Source organism: Natator depressus, chromosome 16 (assembly GCF_965152275.1).
Source record: "Natator depressus isolate rNatDep1 chromosome 16, rNatDep2.hap1, whole genome shotgun sequence".
NCBI classification, from domain to species: domain Eukaryota; kingdom Metazoa; phylum Chordata; order Testudines; family Cheloniidae; genus Natator; species Natator depressus.
In genome coordinates this window covers 9598585-9615307 of record NC_134249.1, presented here as the reverse complement: position 1 = coordinate 9615307, position 16723 = coordinate 9598585, and positions in this window count along the sequence as shown.

Sequence of the window (16723 nt, the reverse complement as noted above, 5' to 3'; positions counted from 1 at the left end):
CCCCTCTTTATTTTAGTTATGGTTTGTTGATCAATGGCACCAGAAGCGGAACTATAGCCCCATAGTGGTGCATGTTATTATTTAGCATTCTGGTAGCACTTGTAATGTGGTAGGTATTACAACCCCACACAAGAAGTTGCTGCCCCTCTCCTGGTGAGCCTCCAGTTTAGAAAGTCAAGCAGCATTCACTGGGCAGGAGGAGAAGAGTAAAATAAAGTTACTTACACATTTTATTATATATTGGCCCAGATCCTGGGCCCTGGTGAAGCCACTTTGTGCCCGTCCATATACACAATGCAGCTGTAAACTCAGCTGATCCAGGTAGTTGGAGGATTCTCCCACTGTGGGGAAATCCTTTGAGAGCATTGGTCTGCTGTGGCAGATGCTAGCCCAACCCCGCTCCATCCCACAGTATAGGGATGTGGCCAGGGAAAGAAGGTGTGGGCAGAATGTTACCAGATTCTGTGGATCTTCGAATGCTAGACCTTGGGACCACAGGTAGCGTGATGGGGTCTACAGGGCCCACACTGAACCAGGGCTAGAGGGGACTAGAACAATACCAGGCTACGGAGGTCCCACCCCTCACCAGGAGGAGGCCATGCTCCCAGTGGAGGAATGGTTTAAAGGAAACCCAGGAGAGGGGGAGTGAGCTTTATATGGCACCAGGAAGCCAAGCTGACGCTGAGAGATGGGCAGGGAATGGCAAGAGCTTTGTGAAGATTGCTCTAGCAGCAGGGACTTGGCTTCCACTCCCCATCTTTGGGAGCTGAAAGCCCTCAGAGAGACTGACTGACTGAACAGGATGCTACAAGATTAAGGAGAGTCTGCTAGGCCAGTGAGCGTGCCCCAAACTGAGGAGCTCCAAACTGGTAGGAGGTAGCTCAGAAACTGGGATGAACACTTTGAAAGACCCCTAGGACCCTGTGACAGGACCTGGTAGACTTGGTGGGCCTGGGTTCCCTAACCTTGACCCCCCACTGCTCCTTTGCATGTTGCTCTCTGGGGGAGCAATTGGAGAATGAGGGGGTGATTGAGGCTGCAGCTGGGGCCCCCTCTGGGATGACTGGACTGGCAGAAACCGGAAGGCCATGAGCTGACCACTAGACCAGCTGGCCATCAGACCTTCCTGCCACAGGTAGCCAGGCAACATTAAAGCAGCTCTAAGGATTCTTTCATTTACACTGCGGAGTACTGAACATTGCCCCTCTATCCAGAACCAGGATCCTATCTAGCTAGTTGGTTGGCTGTGGTTTAAGTCACCTTTGTCCCCACCCTGCAAGTCTTGAGCTCATCACAGCCAGACCAGAGAATCAGGCTGGTGATATAAATCTTTATATACATCCTTCTTAGATGCCATCTTCCAACATAATTGACGTGGTGGGTTTTCAGCATTCCTGCAAGTGAAACACTATGGACACAGGCCCAGTGAGCATTGGATTATGGATATAGATGGGCATGGGCCTTGTACAGAAAAGCAAGATTCTCAAGAGCTATTGTAGTAAATGATAATGTACATTTTGGAAGAGATAATAAACATCATGCTTCAGAGTTTAAACCAACCTCTAGCAAAGGGGATTAGCAGCAAACCTACCATAGGGGGAAGATTATCTTACATCTACCTTGTATGAGGTTTCTTGCACCTTCCTATGAAGCATCTGGTGCTGGCCACTGTCAGAGAAGAGATAATGTACCTAGATGGACCACCCCAACATTGCCTATATCCACAACACTGTGACGGGGTATACAGACCCCACACTGACCAAGAAGGGGTTAATAAGGGCTTGCGAGTGCAACCCCACCCTGTTACCGCTGTGTGAGGTGTCAAGCCTGGAAGGAAGAGTTAAAAGAGGAAAAGCCCAGCTCAGCAGTGGCTGACTGAGAGAGGAGCCCTGTAAAGGAATACCTAGTTGGGGACAGAGTCTAACCAGAGACTCCTAAGTTTCAGAGCTTCCTTGGTACAGATCAGACCTTGCGCCAGACATTTGGAGGGTTTTGTTCCCCATAACTTGTTTGGTTCCCCTTTTTAGGGCTCTGCAGAAGAGTCAGCTTGCGAAAAGACTATGAGAAAGGTCTAGCCATGGTAGGAAGCAGTCCAGAGATACAACAGATGGTCTGAACAGACCTTATCTACTTCATACAGAGCCCCTGGGCTGGAACCCAGAGTAGAGGGAGAGCCTGGGTTCCCCCATAAAGTCTGAAATTGGGCCAAAGATCCAGTGTGATGCTGTCAGACCATTGGTTGGTTGGGCTTGGTTTACCCTGGAAGGGGAAGGAATGAAAGTCACCTTGCCAGAGGGCTGACTCACAGGAAGAGGTAGATCACCACAGACGTGGTTGGCAGGGTTGCCTACTATGGCAACTGACAGAGGTGTTTGGTCCTTGTCAGGGGGCTATATTTTGTTCTCTGTTATACCAATGTGACTCTAGAGCAGCCCCACAGGAGTGAATGTAAGAGAGCAAAATGTGGTCCTAGACCTTCTCTTAACTCATTGCAGGGCTCACTGTCCACCCATCCACCACAATAAATGCAAACTACTCCATAAAAAGTCTTTTTAAAAAAATGCACCTAAATGAAAGAAATCTCAAGCAAAAGTGGAAATATATTTAGCCACTTTGCATCCCAGCTGACAAGAGTCCATTGGTAAAAACACTAACTGAGCCCCCAGATGCAATTAATAATTTGCTGCTAGCAATAAAGACTCATCGGCAGACAAACAAGTGTAACAAAGAAGCAGGAGAAAAGAAATACCCCTTTGTCTTGTGCTTGGACTTGTTTCCCTTACTGGAACAAACAGTTCATCTGGGAGAGAAACCCACTGGCCAACTTGGCATCATGCCGATCCTGGTATGTGTTAAACAGGTGAGTTGGTGGTCTGCTTACCCTGGCACAAACCTTGGTTGGATGTGTTTTCTCACAAGATTTCTTGCCTTACAAAAAATGTCCCATATAGTTTAACACCAAATGAGATCCTTTTGATAGGTTTTACAAATTATTTTATAGAATTTAATGGGCTAGAGAGTGATATCCCTGTTATTGAATCCTGTAGGGTGGTTTAAAAAAAAGAAAACTTGAAAAAGAAGACAAATTCTGTAAGGCTACAGAGTCGTTTCTGTAGTCCCTTATTTAATTTCTTAGAAGCCTATTGATTTCATCCCTATTAAATTTTATAGAACACCTTTTTAACACATATGCAATAGCTCAAACAGATGTTATGGGTTTGATATGGAAATTATTGGGTGAAATTTTCCTCTTCTTCAGGAGATCAGACTAGATGATCATAATGGTTTCTGCTGACCTTAAAATCTATTAATCTATTTTCATAAGGGTTGGCTCTACATGCTACACTCTCACATCTCATTTGTAGTGCCAGATCTGGTAGGGAGCTGATTATGCTCTGGCTTAGTGGTTTTACACTGGTGTAATTCTATTGACTTCACTCCTGATTTTCACAAGCACTTTTAAAGACTTCCTGGGTATTGATAGGGAAAGTAGAAAGGACACCATGAGTTGACCTGACTCTTAGCCCATTTCTAAGAAAACCTTCCTTCTTCCTTGGTCATTATTACTTTACTTCTGGACTCTCTTCACTTTCGTTATTACAAACCCTGAGTAGTACCAGAAGGGATTTTTTAATTCCTGTTTCTCTTTCACTGTGCTGGTGTTATTTTTCCCCACAAATGCGTGGAAACCCTCTGGCCATCTCTTTCCTCTAAAGAGGCAAAATGGTCTACCGGTTAGGGTACTAGTTTGTGACTTATGAGCCCTGGGTGGTCAATTCCCTGCTCCACCACGGACTTCCTGTATGACTGTAGGCAAATCACTTAGTCTTCCTGTGCCTCAGTGTTCCATCTGTAAAATGGGGATAATAGCACTTCCCTACCTCACAGAGCTGTGTAAGGATAACTACATTGAAGACAGTGTTCCATCTGTAAAATGGGGATAATATCACTTCCCTACCTCACAGAGCTGTGTAAGGATAACTACACTGAAGACTGTAAGACCTGTGGATAGTACAGTGATGGAGGCTACGACAGATCTGGATATTGCAGAAAATTACCTGGGGAGATCTTATTGAATTAAGTTCAGTATCTCTGGGGTTCATTGTGTGACATGAATGGTTTATGTATTATTGTAGGCCGGGATTGTATGGAAGCTCTTCAGGGGAAGATGTGACTGATGTGAGACCTGGGAGTTTGTTTTTCACTATAGTACTTAGTACCAGATGACAATTGACTTCTAGAACAAAAAGTGTTATATGCTTTTCCTGGAAAATATCGAGGGGGGGGATGAATGAAAATTTCCCATCTCCGGTTATGCAGAAACCCAGCCTTTTGTCTACTGATCACTTCTTCCCTGAGACCAAGATCAAAGGCCCAGGCTATATAAAGAAAGACTGAGCCATTCGTGGCTATTGTAGTTCTGAATCCCAGACAGTTATGAACTTGTAATCAAACCCAATTGTTGGTTTCGGTTCGGATTAACTGTTAGAGGGCTTTCCCTTCACCTCCTCCCCTGGTTCTTGTCACGCAGACAGAAAGCAGAAGACCAGAAGTCCGAAGTGCAGGGAATGCGATGTTTATTGGGGTTAGTGCCAAGCAAGCATATCCATAGCTCTACATGCTGGCAGAGTCTGTTTCCCAGTGTTCCCCTTCCCAGCTCTGACGGTGCAGAACCTTGCCTGTGTCCCCATTAGCCTATTTCCCATTCCCACCTCCTCCTTCTGAGCAGGCCCAAATACACCTGCAATGCATGCCCACAGGGAGTGTACCCATGCACCCCATGGGAAAGGCAAGGAGTGAGGTTGTACTACGGTCAGAGACAGGCATTTCTTTGTTTTTTTAGTGTTTTATATCTTCCCCCCCAATCCCTCCTTTGCCCCTCCCGACTGGTTGCTTGACCTTGCCTTGAGATAGGGGTTGAGGCAATCTTAAAGTGTGCTCATATTAAAATTACATAATACACAGGTTGAGAAAAGAGTGTTTGTACATCTGAGTATCGTGTTTAGATTACCCACAAATACAAGCTTGTTGTTAAAGCCATAAGTTACGTATACTGCATAATCAGCAATAACCTAAATTTAGGTGAACGAATTGAAGAATGCAGTTTAGGTATTTAGCATCCATGCATCTGGGTACATTACTCATGAAAAAAGTTATACAGAGAGTTGGTGGCGGAAAGCAAAATATATCAATGAGTGAAGATTGTCCCTCATTAATTGAGAATTTCGGATAGGTTGTCCATTTACAGAAAAAAACAGTCCATCAGGAAAGTATTTGAGTTACCTTCCTGACTGCCCTTCTCATCAGCACTCCAGCTCATCCTCTTGATGTCCGGTGAGGTGTTCTATGTAGATGTACCTTGACCACCTGATGGCATCCGACACCATGAGTTGCCACATCAGCCAAGCGTAACGTTGACCGACTCCACATTCTCTCGGCACTCTCTCGTTACTGGGGTCCCATGCATCCAGGGCTCTGACAATCAGCACGTGAGTTTGGATTTCGTAGCCCCTAGCTCTCAGGGTGTCGGCAACATACTGTGCTGGCTTCTTACAACCATATCATACCTAAGGAATTTGCAGCCACTTCCTGCCATCATTCTCTGCACCCTGGAGAATTTTCTATAGTCAAAGCCTTCTGCTAAAATCTACACTGGCCGAGGTTGCATTAGGACCTGTACTTTTGTAGCAAGACTAGTTTCCCTATAAGCTTCCTTAAATATCTCTTACTGGAAAATTTACCCCTCATTTCCAAACGGATGTCAAGAGCCTCTAAGCCCTCTGGAAGACCACACAAAAGCTACTTAATCCTGCTCTGAATATTTAGTGCTGCCTTGATCCCCTTTTACAGGAATTTGTTAAGTTGTTCCTACAACTTTTGCAACAACTGTGCCCTGTGTCATTGCGGCATGCCGCAGATAATGGGCGAGGAGCTGTCGGGAACAGCAGTAATGTCTAAAGGATTAAATGACTTAAGTCTTATGGGTGAGACACGGTGCCATAATTCCAGATTGTTCACCCGTCACCTCTCTTTGTGTTCTGCCGCTGCACTGTTGAAGACTGAATTAGGTCACGGATCTGTGTGTTGGGGGGTGGGGAGGGGGAAAGCACTGCACAGAGCAAAAACCACGAGAGCTGAATGTACTTACGCCTGATTCTGTCCAACCTACAGCAAAGAGAGCTTCCCAGGGCGAGTTAGGCTTCAACCTTTCCATCTGCCCTGAGTGAGGGGCAGTGCCAGCTTCACAGTCCGAAGCCAGACCACAGAGTGAACTGATTCAAGGTGCGCACAGCCTGCAAACACGAGGTGTGATTGCAGCTTGTGCAGACGCCCCCAAGCGAGCTGCAGTCTAGCTCAGCGGTTCTCAGACTGTGGGTCAGGACCCCAAAGTGGGTCGCGACCCTGTTTTAATAGGGTCACCAGGGCGGGCGTTAGACTTGCTGGGGCCCAGGGCCAAAGCCGAAGGCCAAGGGCTTCAGCCCTGGGCAATGAGGGTCAGGTTACAGGCCCTCTGCCTGGGGCTGAAGCCCTTGGCCTTCGGCTTTGGCCCTCCCCCCCCGCCAAATGGGGCAGTGGGGCTTTGGTTTTGGCCCCTCCGCCTGGGGCAGCGGGGCTCAGGCAAGCTCAGGCTTCAGTCCCCCCTTCTGGGGCCGTGTAGTGATTTTTGTTGTCAGAAGGGGATCGTGGTGCAAAGAAGTTTGAGAACCTCTGGTCTTACTAGTTTGGGTACTGGTAGCTGGTGAACCCTGGTAGCACAGGCTTCATCATGGGTTAGCTGTCTGAGTAGCTACCCAGGGGTCTTGGCATGCTTGTCCAGCCCATGCTGCCCTGGTTTCACTGCTGCTGGGACCCCAGCTGGCTAGATCAAAGCTAGCCTGGGTGTGACTGCAGTGTAAACATACCCTCAGAGTCACATTTCCTCCTGGTCCATCTGCCTCCCCCTTTTGCTCTGAGTAGGCGAATAACTTACTTCACAGCTTTTCATGGAGCAGCTCACGCCCCCATTGTGTTAGTGGGACAGCAGAACCACGGGCCCGTTCGCTCACTCTGGGCAGTAACTGGTGAGTAGCCCCTGCTCTGCCCCCTGTAGCTAGAGTCACAACCTGAGCAAGGATGAGCATGGGTCCTATCCCTCGCTTACTCCCCTGTCTTGCCAAAGAAGAGCTGTGGTGGTCTAGCCCTGGGTAAGTAATCCCCTTGCAGTCAATGGGACTATGTGAAGAATTAAGTACTACTTAGATGATTCAGGGTGGCAGGATCTTTCTCCTATTAATTTAGTCTTAGAGTTGAAGGCCAGGAGGGACCAACAGGTAATCTAATCTGACCTCCTGTATGTCACAAGCCACCAGCACCACACGGCACCCACTCACTAACCCAGCAATGGAAATGAGACCTAAGTATCACAGTCCACAGGAGACTAGACTATTTTGTGCCACAGGCAGAGAACAGGAGGATCCGACATGTATTAGTGCTCAAGGTCCCCACAATGAAAGGGAAATGACCAAATGAGACAGACCCAGTTAATCCTGGCAAGTGACCCGCATCCCCACGCTGCAGAGGAAAGCAATGAAAACTCCAGTGCCACAGCCAATCTGGCCTGGAGTAAATTCCTTTCTGCCCCACGTATGGTGATCAATTACAATGATTCTGCAAAACAGACAAGCCAACTAATTAGCTACTCCATCCACGGCAGTTCCAAGGATCCCTTTGTTCCTGTGAAAACACAAAATCACTTTATTAGGGAAAGACTAGAAATGTACATCCAGTTTGCATCTGAAACAGATCAGCTCCACAGATAATGAGCAAAGACAGAGCAGACCAATCATTTGCTTTCAGATTTATTTATTGTGGTTTATTTTATTTTGGTGAATGATGCAACTGTGAATGATGTTTTTACAATTGCAAGTGTAACACACAGCATCTGGCAAAGACATAGGGCCTGAGTCTCATTTACACTAAAGCCCCTTTACACCACTCTGGCAGCATAAAGAGGCCTTGCAATGGACATAAATTACATTTCCACTCATTTTAAAGCTGGAGGTATAAATTAGAATCAGGCCCATAGTTTATAGTGATGATGGTTTATTCTCTCTACTGCGCAGGAGAGAGGATTTGTTGGTCATAAAGCCATCTTAGTTCTCCCCACATACTCTAAAATATAGCAGAAAGACCTGAAAGTTAATTTTTTTACTGTGTTAGGGAATTCACAGACTGACATCAAGAGAGACACATACACAGACTGATATTAAAAGCCATGAGACATTGTACTCATTATATTATACCCGTTATAACAATTTTTAGCACTTCTATAGCACCTGTTGCCTAATAATCTCAAAGTGCTTTACGAAGATACAGTGACTATGCTTCACAATACCCCTGTTTGTGTATCAGACAGTTTTATACCCATCTTAGGCCCTGGTTCAGCAAAGCACTTAAGCATATTCTTAGTTTTAAGCATGTTTTTAAACTCCCAGTGAGTTCAATGGAATTTAAGCTTGTGCTTACACTGAATGGGGATGGATTTAAGCACGTACCTAAAGTTAAGCATGCGTTTGAGTGTTTTGCTGAATCCGGCCCTTAAAGATAGGGAAACTGAAGTGCAGGGAAATAAAATGGGTTGTTCAAGAGCACAGAGTGAAGTGTTGGCAGTGGTGGGAATTAGAGCTGGGTGAAGAATGGAATTTTTTTTGGCTCATCAGCAATTTTTGAAAAATCAAAACAAAGCAAAAAATCATTTCCAGTCAGAACAAAAATGAAAATGTTTGAACTCTTCTGTGAACTGGAAAGTTAAAAAAATAAATTAAAGTTAAAACTTTTTTTTTTCATTTTTGACCATTTTTACCCATTTTAAAATTTAATAGAAAATTAAACTCATTATAATGATTAAATTAAATAACGTAAGTTTTTTCAAGCCCCTCCCAAAAGAAAAAAACAAACAAAAACAAAAAACAAAGACCCACCACATTTCATTTAGAAAATGTTGAAATAGACATTTTTTTGTGATTTAATTTATTTTTTCTGAAACGAACAATTTGGCGAAACGGACGCAAGTTTGCAAAACACTTCTACGTTGCCAAATTTGCATTTTTCATCCAAAAAACTAAAAAGTTTCAGCTGAAAAATTATGCCCAGTTCTAGTGGGAATAGAACTAATCCGTCTTCATTGTTAGTGCCCTATTTCATTCCTAGGCCTTTAAGTTTCATGTTAATTAGTATTGTGTTCAGCATATTTTGTCTCAAATAGTCTTTGATATAAAGTAATAAGTACCACCTCCTTGATATACAGTAATAAGTACCACCTCTCTCATTTTCCCCAGTACTGGGTGCTGTCTCTCTCCTCGGTTACAATCCGCATGCCTCATTACCGCTGCTGGGGTAATGCCTGCATACTTGCGTCAAGTGTGTCACATGAGCAGTGCTGGTTTGTCTTTTCAGTTAATGTGCATAAACTTCCTGCAGCATTAAACCCTGATGGATACGTTCTCTTTAGACACTTGCTACAGGCAAGTTTGCATCTTGGATCAACATCCTCTCCTCCAAGGATTCCTTAGAGAGGAATGTTTCCATGCAGACATTGTACATGGCATAACAAGTGTTTGCAATATTTATCTGCTATAAAACATTTTTCCCCGGCCTCTTTGATCTGAACAATACCTTTGAAGTCCTTGCCCATTTCCACTCCATAAAATGTGGCTTTCCTTGTGGTTGCATTCAGAAATATATTTCCCTGGAGATTCAAGCCCACTGGAATTAATTTTCCAGTCTGATTCCAATCCCTCCATCGTTTCCAATGGGACACGATTTTGCACAGGCGGGTGCTATTTTAATGATCACTCTCCTGAAGCTGGGGAACTCGTTATGTCATCACAGATGAGCTGCACAATGAGTCACTGTGTGGTGGGGAGAGGAGAATGACCTTGAAGAGGTGGGTCAATGCATCAGCCTGTCGGAGGTCCAGTGCTTTTGTTTCCCTTTGCTGCTGAAGAGCCGAGGTCAGGGTGAGGGAGGGAAGGAAAGAAAGACGATGAAGGTAGGTGAGATGACAATAAGGAATGCGTACAAGCCAAAACCAAATATCACGGGTTTCATGCTATTAATGTGCTGGTGGTGACATCTAGGGATTTAGCCTTGAGAAAACACTTCCTGGGAAGATATGCTTTTGGCTCCTTTTGCCAGCTGCACTGATAAATGCAATAGTCTTGGCTAAGGGTAGTGAAATGTGAGGCGTGGCAGAGCTTCCCTGAAATCTACTGCATCTTTCTGTAGATATGGTCCCACCTACAGAGGGCCTGCTGAATATTTGTGTGTCTTGCTATGTCAAGAAAGGAGTAGGAGGATGTGAATCCCAATTCTTTGCAGACAGTGACTGGGTGGGGCCATGAGAATACACACCCTGGTGGAAACACAGCTTGTATGAATTCTGTCAGTGGTCAGACCAGATTGTAGTGAACAAGCTCTGCTAAAGAGAACTCCACCCCAGGAGAAGGTGGATCTTGGGATTTCTACATGCAGGAAACTGTCTACATCATCAGTTACATATTATTGATTTTTCTGTCATTTTAAATTCTCCAGTAAATGGTATGCACAAGGAGTAAGAGAAGCCTTCACCCCCTCTTGCCCTGATGTGAGCATTTGTCACCACTGGAAGATTAAGAACTAAAGGTAGTACAGCTCAGTTTTATTGCTGGGGCTGGAATAAGGCAGGAACAGATCTGGATTTTGTAACAGTTCTGTTAAAGTTTCCAAAATAAGTGATAACTCTGTATATCACATCCATGCAATACCTCTGGGATTTGCTTTGAACCTGGATCAATGCAAAGAGTTTGGATTATTATAGGATTTCAGAGTCGTACAAGCCAGATGCAAAACCTGAAGGATTCACTGTGAAGAGAGTAGAGAACTGGATGTCTAGAAAGGTATGAAGAGAAGCTTTTCTGTTTGCCTTAGAAAACATCTAAACCAGGGGTAGTTAGTAGGCAGACCGGGGGCCAAATCCGGACCGCCAGATGCTTTTGAACGGACTCCAAAATCCCTTTATTTACTTATTATCTAAACCATAGTCCAGCCATTAATCAGTGTTTTAAACAAAAAGGACTCCCCACTTAGAGGGAGGATATAGAGCAGTGGCTCACTTGCGGCCCAATCAGCACACAGCTGTGGCCCATGGGACATCCACAGGGCCATGCAGGCAGTATATATGTTGTGTGGAGACAGCCCACATAACACAGAGAGCTGCATATGCAGCCCACAATGGCAAAGAGGTTGAGAACCACTGACGTAGAGTTTAAATCTAAGATTTCCAGGGCTATAAAAACTATGTATTCCAATGACCGATCTTGTAACTGAAACACTGAGAACTTCAAATGGTCAGAAGAGCAAGTCTGTCTGATACCCCATTTTGGTCTCTTAGATGCTTCTTGAGGGCTTATAATTAAACAGGCGTGAGTAAGATTATCCTGGTATCACAGGAAAGGAAGAGTTTAGACATCATGTTCATTGTGCGGGGATGAAAACTTATCCATGAGAAAGGAAAGAATCTTGGGGAGAGATTTTCAGCAGCTATCAGGGTTGTTTTAATGCTACTCCCATTGAATTTCTGGGAGTTTTAGCATTGACTTCAACGGCAGCAGAGTTAGGCCAATGCTGAGCATGTTAGACAATCCCACTCTATGCCTCTAGGCAATGAAGTCCGGAGAGACCATCAAATACTTGTACTTTAGTGGTAAGCGGTGCAGTCCATATATTCAAGAATATATCATGACACACAAGCGATGAAGACTGTGAGAGATTCTGGCTGCAAGTCAGTCCATATCCTGTAGAAAACTCCACAGCAATTAATCAAGAGAGAGGGCCAGACTCTCAGTGGGTGCTAAATTCCACTGAAGTCACTAGAGCTGCATCCATTTACACCTGGCTGCAGATATGGCCCAGAATAGAAGTAGGTACCTTGTGTATTCTGATCACTTTACATCATTATGTAGTGTGTGTGGGTGTGTGCGTGTACACACATACACAAGCAGAAAGCCCAATTTTCAGCCCTCACTTGTGCAAGTAGTGCTTATTGATGCGAGCTGCCAATGGGATTACTCATGTGACTAAGAGCTTTAGGACCTGGACCATAATCAGACAGCTTTCTGTATAATAATATTAATAAAAGCTAGCTCTTATATAGTGCTTTTCATCCGTAGATCTCAAAGCACTTCTCAGGGTCAAAAGGAGGTAACGTTTTGGAGGCTGAAGTATTCCTGGCTCCGACATCAGCAGCTATTACTATGAAGATACACACACAGTGGTGAAATGATTAAATATATCCACTCCATGTACGCAATTCTGGGTGCTGCGAATACAAGCCCAGGCCCATTGCATTAAAGAAATGACCATATTTCCTCCAACACAAACAGTAATTCAGTGTCTCTGGACTAGTAGCATCTGGCATGAAGCATGTATGTTGTTTCCAGAAACCCAGCACAGAAGGGCATTTTAAAGCAAACAAAAAGTTGAAATGCTCTGATTCCAGCGAGCACTTGGAAGAAGGATTTGGGTGCAGGGTGTGGAAATGCAGCCAGCACTTGAACTAACCCCAGGCTGTGTGACGTATCACAGCAGCTATGTAAAACAAGGACTCTTTTACACTTCAGCCCTCTCCTTCCAACGGGGTGTTGCACTGAGCTGAGTGTTACCTGACTTTGATGTTCTCCATACAGACCCCATATTTGTTCATGTTTATATGTTCTGACAGTGAAGGAATGGCTCTGCTTAACATCCCGTGGGTTTCCTTGCGGACAGTTTTAAACATCACACAGCATGTCCAACAGCCAGTCAGACCCAGCCAGCCAGCACTTGTGTCTGACGGAGCAATGGATGAGATCACTGATTGCTTGCGTAGATTTCAGACCTACAGCCACCACTGCATGAAGATATTTGGAAAGCTCCTATCCCATCCAAATAGGGATAGGAAAGTACTAAGGTGGATGTAAGAGGTCAGCAAACTAGTACTCGCCTCCTTTAAAAAAGAACAAAAAGCACCCACCATGTTTCAAATATATTTTTTGTTACAGTAGCAGGTCTGAGGAGTATTCAAGAATAAAAATCTCTGAGAAATTACACTGGCCATGTAAGCTTAGTGAGCCAGATCCTCCCTCCTGATTACATTTATTCAATCTCAGTGACTCAGCTGCGCCTCGTTGTCCATTCACATTGCCTGAAACTCCATCGACCTTGCTGGAATTATTCCTGATTCACACCAGGGTGAGTGAGAACAGAATCAGGCATACTGCACGGAACATCCTCAGCCAAATTCTGCCCTCGTTTATGTTGGCATTATTTGTATTACTAGGGGCCCTGCCTGAAATCACTGTTAGATGCTTTGCATACATATAGGAACAGTCCCTGCCACAACGGCTTAGAATTTAATAGAGAAGGGTTAAAGAAAGCATTAATATCCCTGCTTTACAGGTAAGGAACGAAGGCATAGAAAAATGAAGTGAGTTAGCTAAGGTTATACAAAAAGTGTGCAGGAGGGACTGAAGCCAAGAATCAGGAGGAACTCAAAGTCTAATGTTTTAACTGTGGGAACACCTTTCTCTCACCCTCCTGAGCCTTGTGTGTTTCCATATTTTCAGTTTTCATGATTTTTATTTTAGGTTAACAGGCAAAAAAGCAACAAGAAAGAAAGAACAAATGTAAAATCTCCAGAAGACAGAAGATGGCATGTGTGTGTCTGAAGGATATTTCACCTGGCTCCCAGCCGGCTGTGTTTATCTGTATAGGAAGCATTGCTGAATAAAATGGACCGATTGTGAAATCAACAGGATGATGATCTTCATGGTGACTTAAAGGGCTTAAAACGGGAGAACTTCCAGAGGGAGAAACCACCAACTAACCATACAAAGAGAGAAGGAACGGAAAAAGAGGAGAAGAATACGCATATTTAAGAAAGGAACCTGAACTGTACGTCCCAAATTGTTCAAACATTATCAACACTGGGTGAAATTCACCTTTGTGCAGAGGACCAGAACAAGGCCCATGTATCTCTTATGTCCCACTTAAACCCTCCCAACTGGGGTCTTGTTTTTCAGAACTGAGGCCTCTTCCCCATTTCTCTCCTAATTTTTCTCTGCATGGACTGAAATAGAGAATTAAAAATGATGTCACATCCAAAAAGAGAGCCCAACCCGCTGGAACTGTGTTTGTTTTCGGTGTCAATGGGGTTAAATGTAACAAGCCAAAATCTTCATTAAAAGGCAATTTAGTTCAAGTGTCCAGTAGGCCGAACTGCAAGGAAGTGACATCTAGGGATAATGAATTCACTACACAGCTGTCTAAATGACATAAATCAATTTATATCAAATATCTCCTCTACGAGAGACTATCCAACCTCTTCCAGTTATTAGAAACGCTGGACAAAGCCAAGAAGGGGACCCCACGGTGTTATTGCTAAACAAATGCAGTAAGAGGAGATGGGGAGCCAGGGAAATCCTGATGTACATGCGTGCTTCCCTCAGGCTGATTGTGCTCCTGATTACAGGAGATTAGTCAGCTTTTGGCTAGGAGCAAAGCTCTGATGTGAAGATGAAACCAGAGTGGAATTAGTTGACCCCCAAGCTGCCTTCACTCAGTAAACAAGATGGAAAAATCTGGACCAAAACCAAAGCCAGTGTTGGTGGCTTGTGCAGTTAAACTGTCTATTTGGGGTAAACATGAATCTATTCTGTTTGCTTCAGACAGCTCAGTCTTGCTACATCTCATTGGTAGCATTCACAGCAGCCAAGAAAGGCAGAACCATTTCAGACAGAAGAGATCCATTCCACAGCATATGACAGAGCAATAAAGATCAGCCTCAATCTTTCACAAAGTACGGGGAGCCTGAAGCCACCTGGGAGTGGTTTGAAGTGGTGTAAAATTAAATGTATTTTCATTCTTGAGTTCAGCATGGGTTTTCTTCAACTCAGACAGGCAAGGACTGAGGGACAGCAGAAGCTGTGACAACCAGGGTAGAGGTGTTAGGGATCTGATTCGCCATGTCATCCGAATAACGCAGTGCTGTATCAGGCCCTAGAAGGAAACAATAAATAGGACCAGATCCTCAGCTGATGTAAATTGGCCTAACTCCACTGAAGTCGATGGAGCTAGGCCCATTTACATCAGTTGAGCATCTGGCTCAGAACTGGCAATACGTACAAAGAAAAGGAGGACTTGTGGCACCTTAGAGACTAACAAATTTATTTGAGCATAAGCTTTTGTGAGCTACAGCTCACTTCGTCAGTTTCACTGGTATACTTTTGCTGCTTTGTACCACTCTGATATAACAAAAATTTAAACTTAGCTTAGGTGGCCAGTAAAATAAGGCATATGAGTACTTTGTATCACCACACCATCCTCGTGAATCGGGAACACTATTTTTAAAAAGTGAATTTAGCACTACAGAATCAAGTAATGTTGCCCACGCAGCCTCAATGCATCCTCTTTGTGCGTATAAATTACAATACTTTAATTATGTGATAACATCCAGTTGTTCTCCCCCACCACAAGACCCCTGCCTCATTCAGGCATCTATTGAGTATTTCTCTTTATCCAAAGAAGATGGCTCTAGACTGTTCTCAGTGGTAGCTGATGACAGAACAAGGAGTAATGGTCTCAAGTTGCAGTGGGGGAGGTTTAGGTTGGATATTAGGAAAAACTTTTTCACTAGGAGGGTGGTGAAACACTGGAATGTGTTACCTAGGGAGCTGGTGGAATCTCCTTCCTTAGAAGTTTTTAAGGTCAGGCTTGACAAAGCCCTGGCTGGGATGATTTAATTGGGGATCGGTCCTGCTTTGAGCAGGGGGTTGGACTAGATGACCTCCTGAGGTCCCTTCCAACCCTGATATTCTATGATTCTATGATTCATCAGTCAATGTGTGGCCCCATGCATTTTTTTACTGCACTGCATCTAAACCCTGGAACAATTGAAAGAATATTTTTAGCATGGGCAAAACAGTGTTATTTTTCCCCCTCAAATCTCATTCTCAGAAACAGCTGAACTGTTTTATTTCAGACTTTCCCCAAAAATTCCGCCGGAGACAGACACCCGACATGGAAAATTTCAGCCCATACAGTTACAATTTGGCAAAGTTACATGCAACTGAAAATGATGTCTTTTAATGGCAACCTTAACTATAGGTTTTGTTATCTGCATTCCATCTGTTTATACTTGTCTTCCAGATGGACCAAGGAAAGCCCCGTTTGCCAACTGGCCAGATTCCTGGTACCTTTGGCATATTTTTCACTCACTGTAAATATTTACGGAGATGGTTATCCTTGGAATGACAACATCTTTTTCCAAAGAAATTAGTTCAGCATTAATGACAGCAAAAAAAGAAGTGATAAATGTATCCGAGACTCGAGAAAAGCCCATATGCCATGGTTGCCTGATACTGTCTCCTTAGAATGAGTTGCAGGGGAGAGAGGGGGAGGGTTAGTTTAAAAAGCACCAGGGACACCAGACTAAGAGTCTGTCAGATCCATAATGTTTTATTCTTCCATGGCTCTCAGATACCATGATGATGAATGCGGTAAACCAGATTACAAAGATGCAAAGACTACAAAGGTACAGAGTCGTATTTTCAGCCACAGGTTGTTGTCTCCTATGCAACAGTTACTGAGTGAAATTCCATGGCCTGTGTTATGAAGGAGGTCAGACTTGACGATCATAATGGTCCCTTTGAAAACTATAAGCTCAATT